This window comes from Salvelinus sp. IW2-2015, unplaced genomic scaffold, assembly GCF_002910315.2.
Source record: "Salvelinus sp. IW2-2015 unplaced genomic scaffold, ASM291031v2 Un_scaffold2326, whole genome shotgun sequence".
Taxonomy (NCBI): domain Eukaryota; kingdom Metazoa; phylum Chordata; class Actinopteri; order Salmoniformes; family Salmonidae; genus Salvelinus; species Salvelinus sp. IW2-2015.
The window spans coordinates 1-12,329 of NW_019943651.1; positions in this window are offsets into that span (position 1 = coordinate 1).

The window sequence follows — 12,329 nt, forward strand, 5'->3', positions numbered from 1 at the left end:
GTAGTAAATCCGTCCTCAGACTCGTCCTACACCCGGTGTCACCCCCCACTCTCACGTTACCGTAAACCATGATGTCCCGTAACCGGCTTAGTGTCACAACCTTGATGTCCTAACCGGCAGTTCAACACCCCTAGTAGTAAACCACTAAACCCACTGATGCATTCCACTACACAACAACCCCCGACGGCCACACTCACTACTCCGGGCTTTTACTGCACCCCACACTAGTCAAACAGCATAAACACCACCACCATTGATGTCGCTAATCACACGGGGCTATCCCTCACGGTCACGTAAACCAACCTGATGTGCACACGCCTAACCGGTCTAGTTAGTAACCCATGATGTTCCTTCACCTTCTCACCCCTACCACACCACCTCAACCGTTTCGCTCACACACCCCTACAGTAAGGCTATAACTCACAAATGATGTATCTAGAACGGTCACCTGACGTAAAGCTAACACCATCGACGATTCTAACCGGTGCCCTAGTAACGTTAACACATGATGTTCCCCATCACCGCCTAGATTCAGTACACATGCTGGATCCACCCTAACCGGCCGTTTTTTACCTAGTAAGTAAACATTGAATGTTCCCAACTCGGCCTAGTCAGTAATCATGATGTCCCTAACCGGCCTAGGAAGCTTAACGATCAGATGGCTTCCCTTCTAAAAACCGGCACGTCACCACTGCTATTCGTAACGCATCAAAGCAGTGATGTTGCCCCTTTAACGCGCTAGTAGTAAACCATGATGTTTCCCTAACCCTGTAAGTATCCCCCCCGTCAATGATGTTCACCACTCAACCACAGGCCCTGTCTAAGATAAACATGATGTCCCCCTAATACCGGTCCCTGTAAGTAACGCATGATGGTTCCTACCGGGCCTAGTTAGTAAAGCCATGATTTTCTTAACTTCGGCCTACGTAGTAAACATCGAAGTCCCTAACCGGTTCCCTAGTTAGTAAACTCATGAATGTCCCTTAACGGCCTAGCTAAGGTAAACCCAATGATGTTCCTTAACCGGCCCTATAAGTAACTTTCCATGATGTTCCCTAACTCGGCCTAGTAAGTAAACATGATGGTCCTCTAAACCGGCCCTAGTAGTAAACATGAATGTCCCCTAACCGGCCTAGTAAGTAAAAACCATGATTGTTCTAACGGTCCTAGTAAGTAAACCGTGATGTTCCTAAGGCCCTAGTTAGTAACCGTGATGTTTCCGTTAACGCGGCCCTAGTAAGTAAACCATGATGGTTCCTACCGGGCCCTAGTAGTAACGCAGATGTCCCTCACCGGCCCTATACGTAATTCTTTCCATTGATGTTCCCCTAACCGGCCCTAGTTAGTAACTTGATGTTCCCTAACCGGCCCTAGTAAGTAATCCAAATGAGAAGTAAAAATGTTTTTTTCCCCTAGCGGCCTCTAGTAAGTAAACTCAATGATGTTCCTACGGCCTAGTTAGTTAATCGTTGTCCCTAACCGGTCCCAGTTAGTACAACCATCGATGGTTCCCTTAACCGGCCTAGTAAGTAACATGATGTTCTCTGAAGCCGGCCCTAGTTAGTAAAACCTGTTTGTTGTCCCTAACCGGCCCTTAGTAAGTAGACCGTGATGTCCCCTAAATTTTAACCGGCCTAGTTCAGTAAACATGATGTTCCCACCCGGTCCCTAGTAAGTAACCCCATGATGTTCCCAATACCGGCCCTTTGTTTAGTGTAAATCCATGATGTTTTACTCGGTTTCCTCAGTTTAGTAAAAACCATGATGTTCCCTAACGGCCTCTAGTTAGTACAACCATGATGTTCCTACCGGCCCTCGTTAGTAATCCCATTGATGTTCCCTAACGGCCCTAGCTTAGTAAAACCTATGATTGTTCCCCTAACCGGCCCCTAGTTTACGTAAACCTATGATGTTCCTAATCCGGCCTAGTAAAGTAACCCATGATGTTCCTAACCGGTCCCTAGTAAGTAAAGCCATGAATGTCCCCTAACGCGGCCTAGTAGTACGCATGATGTTTCCGCCACGGCCCTAGTCGTAACCATGAATGTTCCTAACCGGCCCTAGTAAGTTAAAACCATGATGTTTCCCTAACTGGCCTTGTACGTAAACCCGTGAATGTTCCCTAACCGGCCCAGTTGTCAACCAATGACTGTTCCCTGACCCTCCGGTCCCTAGTTTAAGTAAATCGCATGATGTCTTCTAACCGGCCTAGTTAGTAACACCTGATCGTTCGCCGCTCCAACCGGCCCTAAGTAAGTAAACATGAGATGCTCAACCTCAGTTAACCGGTCCACTAGTAGTAACATGATGTTCCTACCGGCCCTAGTAAGGTAATCGGATCCTCCCCCATGGATGTTCCCTCAACCGGCCCTAGTAAGTGTAATACGCATGATTGTCACCCCCAACCTACCAACGGTGCCTAGTTAAGTTAAACATGATGGTCCCTAACGGCCTAGTAGGTATACACAATGCGATTGTATTCCCCAACACCCGCGACATCCCTAGTAAGTAATCATTCGACTGTACCCATACACCCCTTAGGCCTCTAGTAAGTAACGGTGTCATGAGTGTCCCTTCCACCAACCCAGCTATCACCAGCGCACTAGTACAAAAGTAAATCCACCCTTCCACTTATCGACTGTTCCCCCTAAAAACGCCCTAGCTTAGTAAACCGCCACTCGTATGTTCTCTAACCAGCCCTAGTAAGTAACCATGAATCGTCTCCCTACGTCTCTAGTTAGTAATATAGATGTCCCGTAACCGGCCTAGTAATGTAAACGTCCAATGATGTCCCTAACCGTCGCCCTTAGTTAGTAAAAACACCTTGATGTTCCCGTAACGGGTCCCTGGAGTCACGCTTACCACCCCAAGACACAAACGATGTCCCCTAACCGGCAGCTAGTAAGTAAACACAATGCATAGCTACCACGCTTTCTTTAAATCACGGCCCTAGTATAGTTAACCATCGTCGTCCCTAACGCCCTAGTTAGAGTACAACACCATCTGATGTTACCTAACTGCGGGCTCCTATGTAAGTCATCCATGAATGTCCTCTAACCCGCGACTTACCCTTAAAGTCCTAGACCTAAAACACCCCACACCCGTGATGTACACCACTAACCGGACACACACAACCCACTCACTTAATACTGAGTAAAACGCATACTCAACACCATATGTGACTGTCCCCGTGGTAACTGGTGATATCATCGTTTCTCTAGTCAGATAAAGTCCCACCTGCATGTTTCCACAATCAATTGCGCCTGGTCCTTTTTATAATAGTGTTTCTCTGGGATTATGCTTGTCCTTAATCGTTTAATCATCGGATGTGAGTTTTTCCGGTTTTCTTAATCCTTTTCTTGGCCTTCCCTTTGTCAAGTTATTCCCCGGTCTCTTACAAGGGTCGCTACGTTCCCTGGTGGCCTAGTTACAAGGTTGGTCCGCTGTAAGATGTTAATCCGCGCTGAGACCGCGGCCTCTAGTCCGTAACAGGTTAACATGTAGGCTTGGTTTCGTGAATGTGTACCGGGGTAGAGATACCTAGGCCCTCGGTGTGATTCGCTCCATGATGTTCTCCCGTTCCCACGTCGCTCAGGAGGCTAGTTAGGATTACCAAGGTCGGTCCTTTCCATGATCCGGTTCTACCAGTTTAATAAGCCGGCAGGCCCTTAAGTGTAAGTAAAAGCGTTCCCGGCGGCTAGTTATCCCATGGTTACGCATTGATGTCGCCCTACGGGCCCTCTGATAGTTATAGCTTAAACGTATCATGATGTTCGTAGAGTCCGGCTACTTAGTTGTTAATAAACAAGTGTAGGGCTCCATGTGTTAAATAGTTCACCTAACCGGACCCATCAGTGTTAGCTAAATTTACCTGGAGATTGAGTTCCCGTAAACCGGGTAGGCCCTAGTTCAGTAAACATGATTTTCCTCTGCGTAACCCTAGTAAGCATAAGATTGCTTAAATGGCAAAGATTTGTATTCCCAGGTAGCGCACCTAGAGGCTGGTACCCCTAGTGAAAGGTAAATAGGCATTAACCACGGTCATCATCCGTTAGAAACCTAGGTCCCGGGTACGCGGGTTCCGCTTACAGTCAGATAAGAGTGAGGGTTGATTGTTTTCTTACGGGTTCAGGACCGGGTTTACAGGTCTAAGGAGTCAGTTAAAACCATGATGTATCCTTAGAGGGTACGGCCCTCCTGGATTGTTCAAGCTAGGACTCATATGGGATGTTCAGTTTCCCCAACCCGGGTAGCGCTACCGTGATTTAACGCTACCAGGTAGGCGCATGTTAGATAGTTCAGTAAGTGGGGTCGTTACCCCAGTTAGTTGTACGGTTAAAGCTACCTATTTTATGCACATCGTGTCCGGGCAAGACGGGCTAGGTTACGACCTATGAAGGAATAGTCCATGATGTCCCCTACCGGCCCTCCTAGTAGTAAGCTACAACCCGCATAAGGATGGTTCAGTAACGGGCTTAGCTGGTAACCTGTCGTAGGCCCTAGTAAGTAATACCTCTCCATTGATGCTTCACCCTAACACACCCGGAGGGTGTTAGGCCCTCAGGTTTAGGTTACAAAACCAGGTTCAAGATTGGGATGTTTCTACCAACTGGTTTAACCGGGTAGGCGTGGGCAACGCCATAGATTGTATAGTTACCGATTTACGCCTGTGAATAAGTATTACATCTTGCTAGAGTAGAAGTATTGTACATTCTGAATGGTCCGTCTCTCTTGGTAGTAGCATGAGGCATTTGCCTCTTAGTTAGAGTAGGAAGTTGATGGGCTGATCGGTTCCTAGGCGTTCCATTTAGACACTTCGGTGTTTTACTCATAAGAGGTAAGTATGTTGTTGTAAGCGGCATGCGTTTGGAGTGTCAACGGAAGGCTTCTGTTACCACGGCGAACATACGAAAACCTAGGTAACGATGTCTCTAAAGCCAGATTTTAATCTGCTTAGATTTGGAGATATGTTTTAGCTATATCGAGGATTCGTTGGTATACGCGCCAGAGCAGTTTAGCATTACCGTATACTTCCTATGCGCTCGGAGACACTCAGGTATTTGTAAGTCAGCACCGCTCCTTCGAAAGTTGTTGCTAGGTAAGACTAGTCGAGCCCATGGATGTTCCCTGCAACCGGCTCCTATGTTAAGTAAACCCCATGATTGTTCCCCACACCTGGATCCTAGGCGAGGTATCTATTCCCCATGATGTCCCCTAACCGGCCCTAGTTAGTAAGGCGGGTGCGGAAGCGGACCGGTTGCAAAGCAGCTTTTTTGTACTAGAAATGCTTGTCCCCTTTGAATTCGTGGATGTGCGGCCTAGTTAAGGATAACTGGTCTCTGTCCATGATCGTGCTCTCCCCAACCGGTCCGCCTAGTAAGTAAATTCTTTGTGGTACCCGCATAGAATGTTACCTAAAACTTGTGTTCAAGGAAGGGGTCTGAATATTTCCATATGTAGTATATATTTATACGTGTAAGAAATCAGTCCGGCTTTAAAACTTTTTCTTGAAAGTTGTAATGTAGCAATGAGCTACCACTGTTGCAAGATAATGAGTGCGAGCCAATAGAAACGTCTGATGTCCTTTCCTTGCTCGTTTACTCTGTAGGAGAGATATTTAAAAACTTGTCAGCTAGTGAAGTAAAATCCGGTACCGGATGTTCCAGCTATATACAAGCCTTGGCGGGTTTCTCTATGAGTTTAGATGAACCCATACGGATTGTATATGTTTTGTTCGTCATATTTGTCATCCTCAAATATCACCTGAATTCACATTGAGACATGCAGATGTTAGGATGGCACCCAAAATATATATAACAATACTGCCGCTAAGTAAGTAAACTCATGATGTTGCCACAATGTGAGGAGACTGCGCGCCCCTGAGATTGGTGAACGCAGTAAGGTCTAAGGCCCTTTGCAGTCTCATGCGTGTTCTTAGGACGGCGTTACAACAACCAGACCGGTGGTTTCATTCCAGGCTGTATCACACCTAGTTCTAGTAAAGCCCGATTGCCTATGTACGAGTGCTGCCATTGTCAGTGTAGAGTAGCAGATCACTGGACAGACTGGGTTCCTTCAGGCTTAGGAAGTTCATACACCAGGCGGGTTAAGGCCTGGCTGCTCAAGCTGCTAAGGATGGCGTACTAGCTCTCCATAAACCAGACCTTGGGTTCAGTTCAGGCCTAGTAAGTAACTGCTCATGATAGCGATGTTCCCCTATTAAGGCACCTCGGCATTTAGTGCTAGGGTCACTCCTAGTTAGATCAAAAGACCATGACTTGGGTGTTCCTCGCTCATCCGGCCTAAGTAGTTAAAATGGCTTTATCACAACGGGCCGTGGGTCGGATAGTCTAGGGCGCGCACAATTGGGGCCATTGTATGGCTGCGTTAACCCGGTGCGGGCCTAGTAAGCGGTAAGTAGGGAGGTTTTCGGCCGTGATTGGTCGCGGGGGGGGGGGGGGGGGTTACTTGGTCTCATGTGCTCTACGGGCCCTGTAGTTAGGTAAACGTTCTGTTGTTTCGTGGCCGGGCCGGGTGCCCAGCAGCAGCTGACGGTCCCTAGTTAGTAGGTGTTCCGGTGAACGGTGTTTCTCCAACACATCTGTGATGGGTTCGCCTGGCTGGCGTTATAGAGCCGGCCCTGAGTAGTAACATGATGTCTTCCCCACGACGCCGGCCCCTAGTTAGTTGTAAATAACAGTGATATGTTCGCGCGGGTATATGACTGGTCGTGCGCTTTGGCTAGGACGAGTTGACAACCGTAATAGACCTTCCATCCATGATGTTCCCCAACCGGCTCGAGCGTCGTTGGGGGGTTTACACCGAGTGACATGATGAAACGAGCTCGGGAAAATGACTGTCTTCTAATTTATAAGATTAGAAGCCCTAAGCGCTTTAAAAACTGCAAATTTTCTCACAAGGGGTGTGAACAGTTTTGTCATGAAGCTCCCTAGTAGATATGGCTAGATAAGGACGCGCAGAGGGGGGGGGGGCGCCAGTGGATTGTGGGTCGCGGACTTTTCTTAACCATGGCTGGACCAGTGGGGTAAGTTAGTCATGAGTGAAACGTTTAGGCAACCATCCTGAGGACTGAATATGTCGGGTGTCAATTTTTTAGGATCACAAGCAATTGGGCCAAACGGGGTTTGTACCCTTGATGTGTAGGTCTAACAACCACTCCAATGAGTTCCCAACCGGCCCTAGTAATGCTAGAAGCTCGCATATGGTCCGATGTTTACTGTCAGAAGGGAGCACGGAAGGAAGAAAGATCCTACGTTAGTAAACCATGATGTTCCTATGTGCTGTAATAACAGTGGCCCTCTACTTGCCTTATGCGCCAGCTAAGGTCAAAATGTACGCAACTTCAATAGCCATGGAATCGATAGAGGATTCCGCATTAACGCCTTCGGCCTAGGTTAGTGAAACCATGAAAATGATCCCAGCAAGCCTCGGATGGGGCTGTTCTCTAGTAAGTTATACAGGCTTTCCATGTTTGGGGGCGGTGTTCCTAACTGCACGGCGCACACTACTCAGATTGGTAAACATTAAAAAGCACGAATTCTTTTCAATCCTCCTTGGAATGCATCATTTGCGATGATATGTCGCGACCCAATGTCAGGTTAATACTACAACAAGCACCTGTCTGGCCCTAAGTAGGGGATGGTAATGGGTTGAGGGGTCACAGGGTGTACGTCGGGCACAGGTGTACGTGAGGGTCACAATGGAGGTTCGTACACCCTACGTAGAGCGTCGGACCCTAGTCAGATAAACCATGAATGTTCCCTAAACCGGACACGCCTGGACGTAAGGTTAATAACGTGGGGTAACAGGGCGTCGTAGGGTCACATGATGTCCCTAACCGCCTTAGTCAGTAAAACATGATGTTCCCTAACCGGCCCTAGTTAGTAACCATAGATGTCCTAACCGGCCTAGTTAGTAAAACCATGATGTCCCTAACCGGGGCGGGTTAACCCCTAGTTGTGGATGAGGGTCAAACAGGAGGGGGCGTACCCCATGACTCCGCTCGTCGAGGGTCCAGGCCTCGAGTACCCCCGGTGCGGTCTTCCACTAGGACCGCGTCCGTATCTATGTAAAGTGCCTGTTTTATATGTTTTTTTTGCGAATTTGTTTGGCCCTGCCGTGGTTTTAGGACAGGTCTTCTCCTTTTTCCACCGGCCATATTTACTGAAAACATGGTTTTCCCTTTAGAAAGTTCGGTTTAAAGCCATATGATGTTTCCCTTATGAAATACCAGAATATCTCATTTCCATAAGTATTCACAAACACCCTAAGGTAAATATGTAGAATCCCTAGTTATGTTTAATGAACGCCATGGAATGGGATCAGCGACTAGCCTGTGCGTTTTCTGGGTTAATTCTGATCTTAACTCCCACACCGGTGGTTTGTGGCAACATTTCCGCCCTAGTATAGTTATATATTATTTTCCATGATGTCCTCAAATTCTTCGCGCTCTGGTCAATTTGGTTTGAATAGACTCCCATGGTGGAGACAGACTTCTCCTAGTAAGGGTTGTGATTTGCATACCATGGATGTATCCAATTTATACCAGAGGTAAAAACAACAACAACAAAAAACAATTTAATGCTTTTTAGAATACGGCGGCTGTAAAATAACCCCTAAATGTGGAAATGTCATCTGGAGTGTTGAATCAATCAAATGTCCTGTTTAAGAATAATAGCCTTCTTAGATAGACCCATTGATATCTGATGTTGCCCGTACTCAGTCGCTGTACGGAAACCCCCTAGCTTGTAGCATAAAAATGTTAGCCTTGTAGTAACAGGTATAATTACTGTTTGTATATAATAGGCAACTTATAGGGTCAAATTGTGACATGGGTATTCAAGGTAAGGTTTTTTTCATGTGAAATATATTTTTGAACCTAGATTGAGTAATTGTCATGGTTTACCTTTACTCAGGGAGGATATGGCGGGAAATCACGGTTTTATTATAGGGCCCCGCTGATAGTTTAAGTAGAAGGGGCCATGATGTCCCTACGCCCTAGTTGTAACATGATGTCTAACCGGTCCTAGTTAGTAAACATGATGTTCCTCACCGGCCGCTCAGTTTAGTAAACGCATGATGTTCCCAACCGGCCCTAGTTAGTCAAACCATGATGTTCCTACCGGCCCTAATTAGTTAAACAGGTTCCCCAACCGCGGCCCTAGTTAGTAGAACCATGATGTTCCCACGCCTAGTAGTACCATGATGTTCCTCAACCGGCCTAGTAGTAACATGATGTTCCCCAACCGGCCCTGAAGTAAACCATGATGTTCCCAACCGGCCTAGTAAGTAACATGATGCTCCCTAACCGGCCCTTAGTTAGTAAACCATGATGTCCCCTAACCGGCCTAGTAGTAAACATGATGTTCCCAACGGGCTAGTAGTAAACGATGATGTTCCCTACCGGCCCTAGTTAGTAAACCTGATGTCCCCTAACCGGCCCCTAGTAAGTACCATGAATGTCCTACGGCACTAGTAGTAAACCGTGATGTTTAACGGCCTAGTTAGTAAATCCATCGAATGTTTCCCCACGGCCTAGTAAGTAACCCAATGATGTTCCCTAACCGGCCCTAGTAAGTAAACCCATGATGTTCCTAACGGCCCTAATTAGTAAACCATGATGTCCCCGTAACCGGCCCTAGTAAGTAACATGATGTCCCCTAACCGGCCCTAGTAAGTATCGTGATGTTCCCTAACGCTTCCCTAGTTAAGTAAAACCATATGTTCCCAACCGCCCTGTAAGTAAACCATGATGTCCCCTAACACCGGCCTAGTAAGTAACCGTGATGTTCCCCTAACACGGGCCCTAGTTAGTAAACCATGATGTTCCCCCACCGGCCCTAGTACAGCTAACATGATGTCCCTAACCGGCCTGTAAAGAAACCATGATGTTCCCAAACCGGCCCTAGTTAGTAAACCCATGATTGTTCCCTAACCGGCTAGTCAGTAAACCATGATGTTCCCACCGCCCTAGTCAGTAAAACCATGATGTTCCTAACGCGGCCCTAGTTAGTAAACCATGATGTTCCCACGGCCCTATGTTCAGTAACCATGATGTCCCCCTACCCGGCCCTAGTAAATAAACCATGATGTCCCAACCGGCCGCTAGTAAGTAAACCTGGATGTTCCTAACTCGGCCTCCCTGTTTTCTCTCGCCCCTAGTTTAGTAACCCTGAATGTTCTAACCGGCCTAGTAAGTAAACCATGATGTTCCTACGGCCTCTAGTTAGTAAACCATGATGTTTCCAACCGGCCCTATAAGGTAAACCTGATGTTCCTAACCGGCCCTAGTTAGAAAGTACATGATGTCCCTAACCGCCCTGTTAGTAAGTACATGATGTCCCTAACCGCCCATAGTTCAGTCAAACATGATGTTTCCTAACCGGCCCTAGTAAGTTAAAACAGTGATGTCCCTAACCGGCCCTAGTAAGTAACCATGATGTCCGCTAACCGCCCTCGTCAGTAACAATGATGTTCCCGTAACGCGCCCTAGTTAGTAAACATGATTGTCCCTAACCGGCCATAGTTAGTAACCATGATGTCCTATAGGCCCTAGTTAGTAAACCATGATGTCCCTAACGGCCTAGTTAGTAAACCATGATGTTCCAACCGGCCCTATTAGTAAACATGATGTTCCCCACCAACCGGCCTAGTTAGTAAACCATGATGTTCCCACAGGCCTAGTAAGTAAAAACCATATGTCCCATAACCGGCCTAGTAAGTAACCATGATGTCCCGCTAAACGGCCCTAGTCAGTAAACCATGAAATGTTTCCCTACGGCCACTAGTTTAGTAAACCATGATTGTCCCCCTACCGGACCCTAGTTAGTTAAACCATGATGTCCCTAACCGCCCTAGTTAGTAAAATCCATGAAATTCCTAACCGGCCCTAGTTAGTAACGATGATGTTCCCCAAACCGGCCCTAGTTAGTAAACATGATGTTCCACCGGCCAGCTAGTTAGTAACCATGTTCGCAACCGGCCCCAGTTAGTAAACATGATGTCCCAACCTGGCCCTAGTTAGTAACCATGATGTTCCCAACCGGCCCTGTTAGTAACCATGATGTTCCGCAACCGCGGCCCTAGTAAGTAAACCATGGATGTTCCCCAACGCGGCCTAGTAAGTAGACCGTGATGTCTTAACCGGCCTAGTAAGTAAACCATCGATGCTTCTTAACCGGCCTCAGTTAGTAAACCGTGATGTCCCTAAACCGGCCCTAGTAAGTTAAACCATGATGTTCCCCTAACCGCCCTAGTTCAGTAAACCATGATGGTCCTAACCGCCCTAGTAGTAAATTCCATGAATGTTCCCCCCAACCGGTGGCCTAGTAAAGGTGAAACCATGATGTTCCCTAACCGGCCCTAGTAAGTAACCATGCTGTTCCTAACCGCCCTAGTAGTAAACCATGATGTTCCCTAACCCGACCCCTAGTCAGCTAAACCACTGAATGTCCCTAACCGGCCCTAGTAAATGTAAACCATGATCGTCCCCTAACCGGCCTAGTAGTACCATGATGTTCCTAACCGGCCCTAGTCAAGTAACCATGATGTTCCTAACCGGCCCTCGTAAGTAACCACTGATGTTCCCTAACGGCCTAGTAAGTAACCATGATGTTCCCTAAACCGGCCCTAGTAGTATAACCATGATGTTCCCTAACGGCCCTAGTAAGTACCATGATGTTCCCTAACCGGCCTCGTCAGTAAACATGAGTGTTCCTACCGGCCTAGTAGTAAACCATGATGTTTCCCTAACCGGCCCTAGGTAAACCATGATGTTCCCTAACGGCCCTAGTAAGTAAACCATGATGTTTCCTAACCGGCGCCTAGTGTAAACCATGATGTTCCCTTAAGGCCCTAGTAGTAAACCGTGATGTTCCCTAACCGGCCTAGTAGGTAAACATGATTTCCCTAACCGGCCTAGTAAGTTAAACAAAACCGGTGGGGGGATGTTCCCTAACGGCCTAGTAAAGTACCATTATATTCAGTTCAAAACAATATTAATTTTGCAACATGGGAAAACTTACCAATACCATGTTCACAATTGGACCTATAGTTTCTTTTTTATAACAACACTAATTATACTGTTACTACAAGGCTACATTTGGCTGGGTTTGTGTACAGCCATTTTGAGATATCAGCTAATCTAAGAAGGGCTATATAAATACTTTGATTTTTGATTCAAGACCGCATGACATTTTCCCATTTCTGTTATTTTAAGCAGCCGTATTCTAAAAATGGATTAAAATTGTTTTTGTTGTTGTTTTTTTTTACTTAAATATATGGGCACACCTGGAAATGGCTGTCTCGCA